General features: G+C 43.7%; 1 long non-coding RNA gene across 1 annotated transcript; it reads right to left on the bottom strand.

Annotated features, from left to right (window-relative positions):
• Window positions 1-927: 927 nt before the first annotated feature.
• Window positions 928-17,545, bottom strand: LOC136495269 (uncharacterized). Its single transcript, XR_010768952.1, has 3 exons — window positions 17,357-17,545; window positions 17,058-17,258; window positions 928-1,289 (listed from the first exon to the last, which is right to left on the bottom strand). It is a non-coding gene; the product is annotated as an uncharacterized lncRNA (long non-coding RNA).
• Window positions 17,546-17,824: the final 279 nt, after the last annotated feature.

Raw genomic sequence — 17,824 nt, 5'->3', positions numbered from 1 at the left:
GTGAACGGCCCTCAAGGTGTTCAATAAAATGTCTACATGGATGCATTAGGTGTCACCATAGAAAACCCAAGCACTGCACTGTACTTTGCTGGGGTATTTATGACAATATAAGTGAGTCAATGCCAATAGTGTTTGTGAATAATAAATAGTGCCCTCCATACAGATGGAGAAAAGCTAGCCAAACAAAATGGAGTACGAGGGCTGCTGCCATCTCCATGACCTGAAAATTGTTCCATGAAGTGATATAATTTAATAAATTGTTAGAAATTAGGATTTCAGCTAAAAACCAATCCATTTGGTACCTACTTTAGAAAGAAAATGTAGCTTTTCCATGGTTTAGTGGACAAATTTGACTAAATAGTCAACCTAATTATAAAGCCTGGTGATGTTTGGAGCCTAAGCCAACAATGCTGGCCTACCAGCTCGGCAATGCGATAGTGTGTGCCCAACAGGAGGGATTCGTGGCTGCCTGCAAGACTACAAGTGTAATCCCTTGAGCGTCCCTTTCTTATTTCCTTTGTTTGATATTACTGTCTCTATTATTATTTATATGCGATTAAGCTACAATCTGTTCATGGTTGTACATTTCCAAATGTGGTGTCAACTCATTCCTCTAATTGACTAGGTAGCGTGCCCGTGCGTTGCTACGGAATAACTAAACTTTTGTACTAAAAACACACGAATCGCACGATAAGATAACAATACTACAAAATTAAATACCAACATGAAAGTAACATTTAATCAAAAAATAAAGTTCGTTAAATTAACATAATCACGGAAAGCGTGGAGTCGCAGGCTCACCAACTCTACTGTATAGACCTTTCCGTGCATTGTAACGGGAACAAATAATGCCCTGATAATTTGAGCATGAATGTTTTGTATTGTTACAAAAAAATGATAATGCGAGCGTAATGTTTGGAATATCAATATTACAAATTGAATTTTGTGCATGGCTAAAATTCTCATTGACGGTTTGCAATCATCAAGGTATGCATTTATAGTATTGTGCATTTGTGCATACGCACATAAAAGTTCATATCACCATAACAAGATTAATTGATTCCTCAACCAATTTCCCTAGATCTAGGTGACCACGGAAGCACCTTCTGCTATCATAAATTCGTAATTACGCGAGAGATGCGGCCATGGCGGTGGTGCTGAAGACATTTGTTCCATCAAAGCCATGGAATGCTCCGCTGCAATAGTTGCATCTTAGGTTGTATAAAGAGCCGCAAGCACCCCAAATTCATCGAACCGTGTCATGATCTCTACAGTTGAATTGGCAAGCACTGAAATAATGTCATGGGAAGCAGGATCAGCGAATACACAAATACGGTTTGAGGCACAAGTGATGCAAGATTTAGATGTTTTTATTGAGCCAACTTACAAAGGGGATCATATGTTGGACATCGGTATTGTTATCAAGTTTTGTTTCCACAGGACTCAGCATTCGTTCAACATGTATACATAGGACATAAAATTCTTCAGAAACATTCAAATTTTAGCGAATGAAATTTTGATCCTGTAGGAATAATATTTACAGATATGTTTTGGTGGTAATCTGTCTACACAACAGTCATTGGTTCTACTCATGGCCATAATATTTCATAGCAACAAATTGTAGGGTGTTGTTCAAGGGAAAATGAGGACCTCACCTTCAGTTCTATACCATAATCAAAATGTGAATTGAATTTACCAACACTGGAAGTGACCTATAATCAATTTGAAAAATGTTTGGAACTTTGTAAACTTTGGTTGGGCCAAAAATCCAGCCTCCTCCACCATCCATCTTTTTCTTTCTCTTATTCGCAGCCCAGCTCCCTCCTCCAAAAAAAACCTCTTTCCCTCCCTCTCGCTTACACGACCTGCCTGTCAGCCACAACTCCGTCCCCTCCCCTTCTTCCTCTGATGGGAGATGCAGGTGCCGCCGCCCTCGTACGTGGGCGGGCCCCCACGCAGCCACCCCGGTGCCCTAGTCCTGCCCCTCCCCCCTACTCCCCGCCCCACCTTCGGCGCCACGCACGCACCTGTGTCGTCCCAGGCCCCACAACCGCCTCGCCATCTCCCTGCGTGCGCATGCAAAGAGCTGCCACTGCCTTGCTCGTCGGGCAAACACCCGCGCAGCCCCTCAGCCCCAGTTATACTTCACAATAACTAAAAAAAAGCTCTATAGCCGCTGCAACTCCATGTATTTAGCCAAACAAAATTGTTAAGCCCAAATATGTCTACGATATCATTTTTTAGCATCAACACCTATACACGAAAATTAATAAATTTTATGAAGGTTTATTTATGGAATATAATGTCCCAAAAATATATTTTCATGACAGTTTTTTGAACCACCTTCACGAAATATTTATTTGGTGGTGCAAAGGAAAGGTAGATCAAGTAGTATTCTTGAGTAGATTTCTTGTACCAGGGGTTTCAAATGAATCATCAATCATTTTGGGGAAAATTGGATGCATACTATTAAAAGATCCTGACTTTGGAGAAATACCATCAAAAGATTCAACTTTAGAGAAATAGCATTGAAAGGTTGCTCCATTGTTGATTTCAACCATTTTCTGTTAACTTGCCGTTGATTTGCTCAACTTGCTCGTAAGAAAAAAGAACGCAGGACTCACAGGAAGGCTGCCATGACCAAATCCACGGCCATCAGCAGTCGACAACGCCACTGCTCGCGTTCAGTTCGGCCTGCACTGCAGTTCACGGCCATGGCCCACAGCCTATGGAGCTGCCCCTCTCCCCTCTCCTTCACCACACTAAGCTCGTCGTGCCATCTCGAGCTGCTGCTTGCTGTCCATCATCTCCGATTTCTTTCTCCTCTGTTGTCGAGCACAGAAGGAGTTCGCACCCATCGATCCATGACGCCTAACCACCGCGCTGTCTGATTCCTTCGACAGTGAGCATCCATAGACTCTCCTCCACCTTTTCCAAGCCGTGCCCCTTCCTCTCCTTGTCTGTACCGAACTGCTCTCGATCTTTAGAGCCGCAACCATGGCCGCCAATAGCGCTCGATAGTTGATACTCCCCTGCTTCCCCTTCCCCCCCCTGTAACACCCCGGTGTTATGCCAGCATTTAGGCACTGCAAATCATGCATACCATGCATCATCAAGCATCCTAATCATACATGCCTAATCATGTAAATAATAACTGAAACACTGCTTCGAAACATACGAAACATGCTTGTGAAACGTAAATGATGCATACACTTGTTAGAGTTGTTTTGCCCTGATTATGCTTGCTAGGTTAGTAGAACTTGTTTGGCAATGATTGTAAATCGTCTAGAATTATTTAGCATAATTTTTGGAGCAAAGTTTGTATTCAAATTATTGCAAAAATTTTGCCTTAAAAATAATTCCCCAAAAATTAGGGTTTTGAGTTAAAATTGACTTTGATTTTATAATTCAAAATCTAGATAGAATTGGACTTTGGTTATAAAAGCAAAGTTGTAGAGAATTAAATTCTAATCAACTTTCATTTTTGGTACATTTTCAAAAGATGTCATTTTCTTGCTCAAAATGATATTTGAAAACTGGTATTTAAAAATCTCTTGAAAACATAATTTGAAAAAGGCTTTTCTTATTTCGCGGGCCGCCGCCTCGCTTCTCGGCCCACGGCCGAAGCCGGCCCAGCGAGCCTCCTGCAGCGCCGCGCGCCTCGCCTTGGCCCAGCCTAGCCCCGCGCGTGTCTGGCCTGCTGACCGCGCTGCGTCGCGACGTTCGCTCGCGCCGCGTCCCGACCACGGCAGAGCACGCCCGCCGCGTGGCGGCCATGCGCCGTCGACGCCGCCGCGTGTCGCAGCCGGCCTACGTCCGCTCCCACGCGCCCGCCTACACCTACCAACCACGCTGCGCTCCTCTCCACTCCATCCCGCCCGCTCTCTTGCTCTCCCGTGCTCGCCCCTCCTCCCACGCGCAGCTAGCTCGCCACCGAGCGCCACCGCAGCCCGCCGGGCGAATTCACCCCCCCTCCTCTACCACGGCTAGCAATCAAGCACCAGCAGCTCCGCCTCGCTCTTTGGCACTTGGTGCTCGTGATTGTGCCATCTTTTGAGCCCAGGTAGCGCATTCTCGCGATTCACCGACGTCGGCCATGGCGCCACCGTGCTCGACCGCCGTGGAACTCCCCCTTCCTCCCCTTCTCCACCCTGCCTAGCTGCCTGCCCGCATTCGCCAACTCCTCGCGAACCTCAGGCGCTCGCCTGCTTGCCCTGACCCGGTCGGCAATGGCCGCCGGCCCCGCTGGCTGAGCCGCGCCGCCGCGACGTCTCGGCGCCGGCATGGCCTTCGCCTCGGCCGAGCTGGGCCATGTGGCCATGGGCCGAAGCCCCTGCCAGGCCGCCGCTCTTTCCCTTCGCTCGGACCGCGCAGGCCAAGTGTGGCCGTGGGCTAGCTGGTTCCCATGGGCCGGCCCAGTAGCAATAGGATGTTTTATTTTCAGTTTTTCTTTATTATTTAAAAAGAGAAATGATTTGGAAAATGTTTGGATACTCAAAATTGCTCCAAATCTGTTGAAATAAATTTTGCTAGGTTCCTTATCACCAGATCTACTTGGGAAAATTATTGCATGTCATTTTTGAGATACTTTTCTGTAGAACTTTATTTAATCATGGATATTGCTGATAACTTGAAAAATGTGTAGAAAAACCTATAAGCTTCAGAAAAATATGATTTCCAAGTTTGTTAATCTTCTTATATAATGTACTTCCTAGGAAAAATATGTGTCATGCATGTGCTGAAGAAAAATTTTGAGGTGTAGTTCAAGTGCCATTAATGGCTGATTTTTGTTATTTTTGCTAGAGAACAAAGTTTGTATAAAACATGCATGTGATAATTTTTATACAGTGATTGTATGCTATGAAGATCATAGGAAAATGCTAACTCTGTTGTTTGACACTTTTCACAGTACAAAGTATTTTCATGTTCATAATCATGCCATAGCTTGTTATTTTTGTGTAGGCTAATCCACTCATTCAAATACCATGAAAATCTGATGGTAGACTACTTAGGGTAGTACTGTGCTATGGTAATTTTCTAAGATTTTTTCTAAGCAATAAAAATAGATGTTGCTATTCAAACCTATTATTAATTAGGGTTTAATCAAGTGTTGCTTTATGTGTGATTAAGAAATTAGTGAAGTTTTGGTGTATCTTTGAAGCATTTAATAAGATGTGTTGACTTAACATATTAGTAGTAGAAGAGAATGCAGTAGATGACATGTGCTTGTAGTATATGTTCTTGGATGATGTTGACTACCTTGCATTCAAGCATATCCCTTGTATTCATCTCATTCGATGCACCGATTGCATAAGCACTTACGCACATTGCATCATACAGGATCGCAAACCGAGAACCCAGTCGTCATACCCGAGGAGCCCGAGGAGCAGCTCGAGGTGTAGCCGCAGGAAGTGCCTGAAGCCGACAAGGAGGACGTTGAGGAACTTCTAGAGTGCCCCGATCACCGCTCGAGCTCCTTCGAGAGAGGCAAGCCCCAGAGCATTTTCTCTCGATTTGCAATTATTAATTAAATGTTTTACTTTAATTGATGCATTATGTTCAGGAGTTGTTTACAACCCTTGCTGCATTATACCTTGTCTACCTTTGTTATACTATATCCTTGTTACCCTGGTATCCGCAGTCGAGTCAATGCTTAGCTGGCTTAGACCGGTAGAAGTCGGGTGATTTCCTGTCACCTGCGAGCTATAGGTGGTTACCTGGATCTGCTTAGATGACTGTGAAGTCATGGTATAACTAAGTGTTAAATGAAGTTGAGACCGGATGGAGACTTATAGAGTTTTGGACTGTAGTGCTTTCCATCTGTGTCAATTAAGGACCGACCGTTGTTGGGCCTCGAGTCATGTTGAACGCATGCCTTACATTTAGCTGGCCGGATAAAGTACCTTCCGACCGCGAAGCTGGGAGATTATTCGGGCCGAGTAGATTGCTCGCAGCACACTATGCCGGAGCAGGAGTGGTAGGACACGGGGGCGAGATGATAAGCCCAAAGTGCAGTCGGTCGGCCCTCGGGTACATGTGGTTCCTGGCAAACTCGAGATTCCTGGATAGTTGACTCGGTGATCAATATCTCACTTTAGCAGGTGAGTGAGGTTTGTGTAAGGAATAAATCACCAGCTGGTTAGGAATCGATTCGAATCGCCATCGCTCCTAGATAGTGAGCACTTGACTTGAGTTACTTCATCGTAGTAATGTTGATGGAACACTTGGACAGTTATAATGAATATGACATTATGGAAGTTGTTTAATGATCATTGGTTATCATTATCTGCTTAATCACATGTTTGCTCTAGTATAGGTGCAAATCTAGTCGACAGGTTAATGACAATTAACTTGACAATAACGCTTTCAAAAAGGGTCTTGAAATGCTAAAAATGCTTCTTTTTGCAAATGAGTCAGCTACCCTACTATAAAGTCTTCATAATCCTTGGTGTCACTTATTTTTGGTTATGTCAGGTAAGTCTAGCTGAGTACCTTCTCGTACTCAGGGTTTTATTCCCACTTGTTGCAGATGGGCAGATATATTACTGCTACTGTATCAACTGCCTTTATCCTGTGATGGGTGATGCTTAGGACCATGGGCATGGTCATTCCTTATGTCTTGTCTGATGCTTTTGTTGGAGATGATCATTCGCTGGCACTGTATTTGAACTCTGTGTGAGTGTGTGTGGTTTGAACAAATGGCTTCCGCTACTTTTATTTGAACTTGTTTTGTAATAACTATGTTTAAACTCTGATGTATCTGAGATGCAAACTTTTATGTAATATGTGATGGTGACCGCTAAACTTATTACGATCTTGGCTGGAATGGAAGTTGGTTTGAAATCCTTCGTGATTTCACGGACTACCGGGTTATACGGGCTTAAGTTTGCTAAATCGTCTGCTCTAGTGGATGATTTTTTTACTTAATTTCGTATAATTGGTCGGTTCTGTTACAGCTGGCATCAGAGCATGGTTTAGCATGTTACTATTCACAAGTGTATTTAAAACAAAAAGGCATTTGAAAAACGTGATTTCCAAACTATAAAGTGTGCCAGTGGTCATATCCTTTATGCCCAGTTAAGGACTTTAGGTGGCTTAATTAAGTACTGACTTGGGGTTCTTGCATCATATTTCTCTTTCATCGCTCATACAGCATGCTATTGTATGAGTGGCACTTGTTTGAGTGGTAGTGTATGGATCAATTGCCTCTATGCCTCGGTAAGTGTGAGTTGTGAGAGCATGATCGGATACACCGCCGATCTAGGGTGAATGCTTATATGATGCTGGAGTAATTACATGTTCTATGCATGTTTTACAAAGGTATCTCATGTGTGGGTCTTCCGTCTGTTGAGGCGATGCCGTCAATAGGACGATGGTTCGGGTAGTTACTACCGTTGTACACGTATCTGGGGATTCGTGTAGAGCGTGTAGATAAAATTTATTGCTTTTATGCATTCATTGGGAATTGGGCTGAAATGAATCTTCTGCAGGTACATAACAACGCTATCATGTAGAACGTATTAGCTATGTATTTGAGAGATCGTTTGTATGCCACCGAATTCGTCGTTAGAAATTATTCATTTCATAAGTTTGTGAGAACGTACGACACGTACATACATCATATTACTTGTGCATTTCATTCATGTCATGCATTCCTCCCCTTATAAATTGATTATCTCATTTTGATAAAAGTTGTATCACCTAAAATATGTTTCCCCAGGGTAATAAAAGAACTTTTGCTACAGATGGCCCGTACGAAGCAGACCGCCCGTAAGTCCACCGGAGGAAGAGCACCTCGACGTCCGTTGGCCCTAAGGGAGCACCGCACCACGGACACCTTCTTGAGCGAGTTTGGCATGCTGACTTTGCTTTGGAGAGTGCTCCATGATGTGGGGTACGCAGAGGGTCAAGAGCCGATATACTCCTGGAATGAGAGCCAGTTAGCAGAGGATGGACTTGTAGTGGTAGAGATCATGGTTCCTGCTCTTGGTGATGCTCCAGATTGGGATGGTTGGCACTTGGAGTTTGAGGGTTGCACTCCTACTGAGGGTGCAGAGGGAGCAGCCTTCCGTGTCATCAAGGATATTATGAGCAGATTTCCTAGTGAGCTTGCAGCAGCTCTAGCTGTCACTTTTCCTAGGGATGATCCTCGTGATGCCATTTGGGTTCAGCCTTAGGGAAGCGCCTTGGTCAGAGGTGCAGCTGAGGGATAGGCTAGCGACAACCATTCTATGAGTGCTATGTTCGCCGCCATCAGAGCATATGAGGGTCTCGAGAGTACCTACTGGACTTTGACTGGCTTGCGTGGTCAAGATAAGCTCAAGGGGAGAAAGCAGAAGAAGAGACAGACACATGCTATAGCTAGTTTGCAGGAGCAGTTGGCTGATATGAACTTACAGTGAGACCAGGCGGTTGAGAGAGGTGATAGAGCTATGCAGCGGGTGCATATGTTGACTCAAGCCAACAACAATGCAGACCGCATGATTGGACAGTTGGTTCAGGAAAGGAATGAAGCCTAGGACGAGAGGGACCTTCTGCTGCAGAGGGTCGATGAGCTAGAGGAATACAACGGCAACCTGCACGAGGAGTTTCACGCGCTCTACAATGGGGTTGGCCCATATGCTCCACCAGACGCTGCTGGCATGGACATCAACGACGACAACGAGGACGAGCCTGTAGTTTCACCTAAGGGCGATGGTGACGTCTCTGATCCCGACGATGGCCCCGAGGAGTAGGCTAGTTGCCTTGTGCTAGTATCTAGGTCCTGTCACGATGACCTTTCTTTTGTTGGCATGTAACCTAATGTGTTTTGCTTCGAACTTATGAGACTTGGCATGTGGTTGGAACTTGATTAAGAATGCGATATCTGAACGCATAAAAGTCTAGTGTATGTATGCTGGCAAGTTGGTTGTATGGACGCGATGTTTGCTATTAAAGTAATTTGATTAAGTGATGTTGTTTTGATTGGGATGCAATTGTTGTGCCTCTGTTTTATTGTATGAATTTATTCTCTCCAGTAAATTCAGTATGACATAATTTTTCCTTCACTCACAATTATTACAGCTTCACTTAATCATTACTTGTTGCTGAAATATGCAGATGACAAACACTCACCGAACCACGTATGAGGCCGCTGAGACCGGTGCTAACGGTGCGGGGACCGGTGGTGGTGGTGGAAACCACGGCAACAACAATGAGCCTCCTCATGAACCACATTTGCCACCTCCTCCCCCGTTTACCCCCGAGATGTTCCTCACATAGTTGCTCGGGAGTCAGCGCAACGCGAAACAATCCTAGAAGAACATGGAGGATTTTCTGCGCACCATCGCCAACAACGTTCAATGCAGTAACAATCAGAGTGGTGGCATTGGAGTGAACTAATATAGCAGCTTCAAAGATTTTATGGACACCAGGCTGCCAATATTCAAGGAAGCAATAGAGCCACTTGATGCTGAGGAATGGATCAACACTATGGAAGATAAATTCTGTGTGTTGAGGATGACTGAGGTGTTGAAAATAGAGTATGTTGCACTTCAGTTGCAAGGACCAGTGGGAATGTGGTGGAAGCACCATCGCACCACCTTCCCTCCAAATGCTTAGATTTCATGGTGAGAGTTTGCTGAGGCCTTCCGTGGAGTTTATATTCCACCCGGGCTGACCGAGATGAAGTTGGGAGAGTTCTTGGCGTTGAATCAGGGCACCAAGACCGTGACGCAATATTTGCATGCCTTCAACAACTTGTGTCGTTATGCTCCCGACATGGTTGATACAGATGCTAAGAGAATCGCCAGTTTCAAGAGGGGACTCAATCCAAAAATGATGAAGCATGTGGGTACCAACAACCACGTCAGATTCAATGACTTCATCAGCGACTGTCTGAAGCAGGAGAAGAATAACAACGCCAGCACCGCAACCAAGACACACAAGAGAGCCCTTGAAGGTGGTCTGTCCCAAGCTAGAGCACCTACGGGAGGTCATCCTCCATATCGCCCATTGGCACCTGGCGCTAGGTTCAGGCCACCACAGCAAAGAAATTAGAATTTTGTGGACCCCAGAAGCCTTACAAGATGGCAGTACAGCCCAACAAGGCAGCCGCAACTGTGGTACAAGGCAGTTCCAAGGGAGCTATGGGATCTGCTGGAACAGTGAGGGGACCCTGCTATAACTATGATCAACCCAGCCACTTCTCGAGGTTTTGTCCGTATCCGCCCAAGAAGAAGCAACAGACTTATAATGCTAGGGTGCATAGTACGACTATGGATGAAATTCCTAAGGGAGAGCCCATCACTGCTGGTAAGTTTCCTATCAACGAAAACCCTGTAGTTGTTCTATTTGATTCTGGATCATCGCATTCTTTTATGAGTCAAGCATTTGCACAGAAACATGAACAACTATGCATAGAATTGGGTTATGGTTATCATATAAGTTCAGTAGGGGCTGATGTTTTGACCAACCGGATGATTCGAGGGGCAACCCTTGAATTAGGTAGCAGGAAGTTCCGAGTGAACTTGATAGTTATGCCTGGACTAGTTTTGGATGTCATTATAGGGATGAATTGGATGAAGGATTGGAGAGCAGTCATAGATACTGGAAGTCGAGTACTTACCCTTAAGGATCCCCTGGGTGAGGGTACTTTCCAAGTACCATTGCCTCAGAGAACAGACCTTATAAGTGTTACATGTGCTACGGTAGTTATTCCTATTCATCAGATTCCGGTAGTGTATGAGTTTCTGGATGTATTCCTGGATGAGCTACCTGATCTTCCGTCGGATAGGGAGATTGAGTTTGGAATTGAATTAATCCCCGGAACAACTCCGATTTCAAGGAGACCCTATCGGATGCCTCCAGATGAATTAGCTGAGCTGAAGAAGCAACTAGAAGATTTATCGAAAAAGGGGTTTATCCAGCCAAGCAAGTCTGAATGGGGATGTCCCGCCTTGTTTGTGAAGAAGAAGAAAGAGGGCACATTGAGAATGTGCATAGATTACAGGCCACTCAATGCTGTAACCATAAAGAATAAGTATCCCCTGCCTCATATTGATGTTCTATTTGACCAGTTAGCCAAGGCCAAGGTGTTCTCAAAAATAGATTTGAGATCCGGATATCATCAGATCAAGATTAGGCCATAGGATATACCAAAAACTACATTTTCCACCAGATACGGGTTGTATGAGTATCTTGTCATGTCCTTTGGCTTGACAAATGCTCCTGCATACTTTATGTTTTTGATGAATACAGTTTTCATGCTAGAATTGGATAAGTTCGTGGTGGTGTTCATCGATGACATTCTGGTGTACTCCGAGAACGAGAAGGATCATGAAGAGCATCTGAGAATTGTCTTGACTAGACTTAGGGATCATCAACTGTATGCTAAGTTTAGCAAATATGAATTCTGGTTGAAGAAAGTTCCTTTCCTTGGTCACATTCTATCATAAAATGGAGTTTCAGTCGATCCAGGTAAGGTGCAAGAGGTTATGGATTGGAAAGCACCGACCACAGTTCCTAAGATTAGAAGTTTCTTAGAACTAGCCAGTTATTACCGTCGCTTTATACCAGACTTCTCGAAGATTGCCAAACCGATGACAAGTCTGCTACAGAAGGATTACAAGTTTGTGTGGATAGAGGAGTGTGAAGCAGCTTTCCACACTTTGCGGAAACTGTTGACCACTGCTCCTGTTCTAGCACAACTAGATATCAAGAAACCATTTGATGTGTTTTGCGACGCATCGAAGACTGGATTGGGTTGTGTTCTTATGCAAGAAAGGAGAGTCATTGCTTATGCTTCACGTTAATTGAGAAAGCACGAGGTCAACTATCCAACACATGATCTTGAACTTGCTGCAGTTGTGCATGCCCTAAAAATTTGGAGACATTATCTACTTGGTAATGTGTGCAACATTTGCATAGATCACAAGAGTCTTAAGTACATCTTTACCCAACTAGAGCTGAACATGAGACAACGCAGATGGTTGGAATTGATCAAGAATTACAACTTGAATGTGCAATATCATCCTAGAAAAGCCAATGTAGTGGCAGATGCTTTGAGCAGAAAGTCACATTACTTGAATGTGTAGCCATTACTTGAAGATGGGTTCGATCTGATGCATCCTGCTGTGTTACATAGTATTTAGATTAGTTGCTCTTTGGAAAGTAAGATAATAGAAGGCTAGAAAACCGACAAGGGAATATTCCACATCAAAGAGAAAATAAAAGAAAAGCTGTCTCAGCACTTTAAAGTGGATGAACAGGGCATGTTGTGGTTTGACGACCGTCTTGTGGTTCCCAAGGATCGAGAGCTTAGGAATAAACTCATGGATGAAGCTCACCTTTCTAAGCTATCTATCCATCCCGAAAGTAGTAAGATGTATCAAGAACTAAGACCTCGTTATTGGTGGACCAAAATGAAGAAAGAAATTACAGCATATGTTGCCAGATGTGACACATGTTGTAGAGTGAAAGCTATTCATATAAAACCTACCGGTATGTTGCAACCCTTGTCAGTCCCTGGTTGGAAGTGGGACGATATAAGTATGGATTTTATCTTGGGTTTGCCTACTACTCAAAAGGGACATGATTCGATTTGGGTAATTGTGGACCGTCTTACCAAGACCGCTCATTTCTTGCCTGTCAAAATAGAATATCGACCACCTCAATATGCCGAGAAGTATATCGCAGAAATTGTGAGGTTGCATGGTATACCAAAGACCATAGTATCTGATAGAGGCTCACAGTTCATGGCTCACTTTTGGGAACATTTACACAAAGGCTTAGGAACTAGTTTGATTCGTAGTACCGCTTATCATCCTCAGACAGATGGTCAGACTAAACGAGTGAATGCTGTTTTGGAGGATATGTTAAGAGCCTGCGTATTGTCTTCTAAAGGATCATGGGAGTCATGGTTACCATTAGCTAAGTTTTCTTATAATAATAGTTATCAAGAAAGCATCAAGATGGCTCCATTCGAAGCTTTGTATGGCAGAAAATGTAGAACACCATTGAATTGGGTCGAGCCTGGAGATAGAAGGTATTATGGCATTGACTTTGTAGAAGAAGCCAAGAAGAAAGTTCATATTATTCAGCAAAATATGAAGGCGGCCCAATCACGTTAGAAAAGTTATGCAGATAGAAGAAGGAGACCCCTTGTGTTTGAAGTTGGTGACTATGTTTATCTGAAGGTCACGCCAATGAAGAAGAAAAGGTTCAGAGTCCGAAGAAAGCTTGCCGCTAGATTCGTAGGACCATACAAGATCTTGGAACAAAGAGGTCCGATAGCCTACAAGTTAGAGTTACCTGAGACAATGAGTACTGTTTTTCTAGTTTTCCATGTATCACATCTCAAGAAATGTTTGCGTTTTCCGGTGGAAAGAATAGAACCTCGAGGTATCCAACTCAAATCAGATTTGGTGTACCGTGAACAATCGGTCCGTGTTTTAGACACTAAAGAATGTGCTACTTGGAATAGTGTGGTGAAAACATACAAGATACAGTGGGATCATCATGATGAGGGAGATGCAACTTGGGAAATGGGAGAGTATCTACAAAAAGCTTATGAAGATTTTTATAACAAATGGTTCGTAACTCAAATCTCGGGACGAGATTTTTATAAGGAGGGAGGGCTATAACACCCCGGTGTTATGCCAACATTTAGGCACTACAAATCATGTATATCATGCATCATCAAGCATCCTAATCATATATGCCTAATCATGTAAATAATAACTGAAACACTGCTTCGAAACATACGAAACATGCTTGTCAAACGTAAATGATGCATACACTTGTTAGAGTTGTTTTGCCCTAATTATGCTTGCTAGGTTAGTAGAACTTGTTTGGCAATGATTGTAAATCATCTAGAATTATTTAGCATAATTTTTGGAGCAATGTTTGTATTCAAATTATTGCAAAAATTTTGCCTTAAAAATAATTCCCCAAAAATTAGGGTTTTGAGTTAAAATTGACTTTGATTTTATAATTCAAAATCTAGATAGAATTGGACTTTGGTTATAAAAGCAAAGTTGTAGAGAATTAAATTCTAATCAACTTTCATTTTTGGTATATTTTCAAAAGATGTCATTTTCTTGCTCAAAATGATATTTGAAAACTAGTATTTAAAAATCTCTTGAAAACATAATTTGAAAAAGGCTTTTCTTATTTCGTGGGCCGTCGCCTCGCTTCTCGGCCCACGGCCGAAGCCAGCCCAGCGAGCCTCCCGTAGCGCCGCGCGCCTCGCCTTGGCCCAGCCCAGCCCCGCGCGTGTCTAGCCTACTGACCGCGCTGCGTCGCGCCGTTCGCTCGTGCCGCGTCCCGACCATGGCAGAGCACGCTCGCCACGTGGCGGCCCTACGCCGTCGACGTCGTCGCGCGTCGCAGCTGGCCTGCGTCCGCTCCCACGCGCCCGCCTACACCTGCTGACCGCGCTATGCTCCTCTCCACTCCATCTCGCCCGCTCTCTTGCTCTCCCGTGCTCGCCCCTCCTCCTGCGCGCAGCCAGCTCGCCACCGAGCGCCACCGCAGCCTGCCGGGCGAATTCACCGCCCCTCCACCATGGCCAGCAATCAAGCGCCAGCAGCTCCGCCTCACTCTTCGGCACTTGGTGCTCGCGATTGTGCCATCTTTTGAGCCCAGGTAGCGCATTCTCGCGATTCGCCGACGTTGGCCATGGCGCCACTGTGCTCGACCGCCGTGGAACTCCCCCTTCCTCCCCTTCTCCACCCTGCCTAGCTGCCTGCCCGCATTCGCCAACTCCTTGCAAACCTCAGACGCTCACCCGCTTGCCCTGACCCAGCCAGCAATGGCCGCTGGCCCCGCTGGCCGAGCCGCGTCGCCGCGACGTCTCGGCGTCGGCATGGCCTTCGCCTCGGCCGAGCTGGGCCATGTGGCCGTGGGCCGAAGCCCCTGCCAGGCCGCCGCTCTTTCCCTTCGCTCGGACCGCGCAGGCCGAGTGTGGCCGTGGGCCAGCTGGTTCCCACGGGCCAGCCCAGTAGCAATAGGATGTTTTATTTTCAGTTTTTCTTTATTATTCGAAAATAGAAATGATTTGGAAAATGTTTAGATACTCAAAATTGCTCCAAATCTGTTGAAATAAATTTTGCTAGGTTCCTTATCACCAGATCTACTTGGCAAAATTATTGCATGTCATTTTTGAGATACTTTTCTATAGAACTTTATTTAATCATGGATATTGCTGATAACTTGAAAAATGTGTAGAAAAACCTATAAGCTTCAGAAAAATATGATTTCCAAGTTTGTTAATCTTCTTATGTAGTGTACTTCCTAGGAAAAAATATGTGTCATGCATGTGCTGAAGAAAAATTTTGAGGTGTAGTTCAAGTGCCTTTAATGTCTGATTTTTGTTATTTTTGCTAGAGAACAAAGTTTGTATAAAACATGCATGTGATAATTTTTGTACAGTGATTGTATGCTATGAAGATCATAGAAAAAATGCTAACTCTGTTGTTTGACACTTTTCACAGTACAAAGTATTTTCATGTTTATAATCATGCCATAGCTTGTTATTTTTGTGTAGCCTAATCCACTCATTCAAATACCATGAAAATCTGATGGTAGACTACTTAGGGTAGTACTGTGCTATGGTAATTTTCTAAGATTTTTCTAAGCAATAAAAATAGACGTTGCTATTCAAACCTATTATTAATTAGGGTTTAATCAAGTGTTGCTTTATGTGTGATTAAGAAATTAGTGAAGCTTTGGTGTATCTTTGAAGCATTTAATAAGATGTGTTGACTTAACATATTAGTAGTAGAAGAGAATGCAGTAGATGACATGTGCTTGTAATATATGTTCTTGGATGATGTTGACTACCTTGCATTCAAGCATATCCCTTGTATTCATCTCATCTAATGCACCGATTGCATAAGCACTTACGCACATTGCATCATGCAGGATCGCAAACCGAGAACTCAGTCGTCATACCCGAGGAGCAGCTCGAGGTGCAGGCGCAGGAAGTGCCCGAAGCCGACGAGGAGGACGTTGAGGAACTTATTGCAGATGGGCAGATGTATTATGACTACTGTATCAACTGCCTTTATCCTGCGATGGGTGATGCTTAGGACCATGGGCATGGTCATTCCTTACATCTCGTCTGATGCTTTTGTTGGAGATAATCATTCGCTGGCACTGTATTTGAACTCCGTGTGAGTGTGTGTGGTTTGAACAAATGGCTTCCGCTACTTTTATTCGAACTTGTTTTGTAATAACTATGTTTAAACTCTGATGTATCTGAGATGCAAACTTTTATGTAATATGTGATGGTGACCGCTAAACTTATTATGATCTTGGCTGGAATGGAAGTTGATTTGAAATCCTTCGTGATTTCATGGACTACCGGGTTATACGGGCTTAAGTTTGCTAAATCGTCTGCTCTGGCGGATGATTTTCTTACTTAATTTCGTATAATTGGTCGATTCTGTTACAACCCCCCCCCCCCCCCACACACACACATGCTGTGAACCCCCAAAATTGAAACCCCTCATCCTTCTATCTCTCCCTGTACCCTCGGATTTAGGAATGGTAGCCTAGAATTGGATTTTAGATTCAGGAATGGTAGCCTAGAACTAGATTTCAGATTTAGGAATGGTAGGCGAAGCTCCACTAAGCGGCATGGTGAGCACGGTGGCGCTCATGTCAATGGTCATCGTCGTTGACTCAGCCCAGGCCAGACTGAACGACAAGTTAACAGAATGGTAGAAATCAACAACGGAGCAACCTTTCACTGCTATTTCTCTAAAGCTGAATCTTTTGATGGTATTTTTTCAAAGTCAGGATCTTTTAATGGTATGGATCCAATTTTTCCATCATTTTGGGGTTTACAAGAGCTGGATATCCATCTACAAATGGGATGTCAACTGAAAAAGGTATAAAGGATAGTATGTAGCGAGCATTTTCAGAATCAAAGCTGGATCAAAATTAAGACAAATGCAGACAAGATAGCCTAACAGACAGATTGTACATAATCTATCCCCATTTATGTAACCATTTTTTTCTTCAAATTTGTGCGCTAAGTAGTAAAGGTGCAAACTACAGAGGGAGATGTAAACCTGAAACCTGCATCTTTCTTTTGGTTGTAGGAAATGAGACCAGCATGGAACCTTTCTAGAAACTTGCCACTGCTTATCCCAGGATTGTTTGGTGTAAGAAGTTGAGTTGATGGTTGAAAGCGTCAATAGATTTTGAAAATATAAGTCAACAGTTTTTGCTATTTGTGGGTAATCAGCAAAATAGATCCCAAGCTCCTTGATCTGCAATGCACGTAAAAGTAGTGCCACACAGGTTAACAAACTTGCTTTTCTCAGCACTATACTTCAAATGAAACCGAACTTTTTTTTGTCGGGTATACCTAAGTAAGGGATTTCGAATCATTGTTTGCTGACCCTATGTACACATCCAGTTTATCTGATATCTAGACCTTTGAATGCACAACACCAGATCCCCACCAATACCCAAAAAGAACAGTTACATTCTCAACATTTGGTCTTCCTGTGGCCAGATCGGTGCTCTCTTGGTCAAAATCAGGAGAAAATCCAGAGTGTTGGACAATCCTAGAATGATACTACAATTATCAATAGAGAAAATAAATCTCTTCGTTTGCCTTATCACTTCTTGGAGATTCAGTTGTGACACCAGGTTTGCTGTTGGCATACAGCTATGTCAATATTCCATATTTTTAGACCGACATCCTCTACTCCTCCAATCATCCTATGACTAAGTAATCACTGACATTTCAGAAACTGATAATTCAAGTATCATACCAATACTTGCCTGATTTTGATCTTATGATCTACTGTCGCCTCACCTGCATTCCCCT

The sequence above is a fragment of the Miscanthus floridulus genome, chromosome 12 (genome assembly GCF_019320115.1).
Source record: "Miscanthus floridulus cultivar M001 chromosome 12, ASM1932011v1, whole genome shotgun sequence".
NCBI classification, from domain to species: Eukaryota; Viridiplantae; Streptophyta; class Magnoliopsida; order Poales; family Poaceae; genus Miscanthus; species Miscanthus floridulus.
This window is presented reverse-complemented; position numbering and strand designations above follow the sequence as displayed.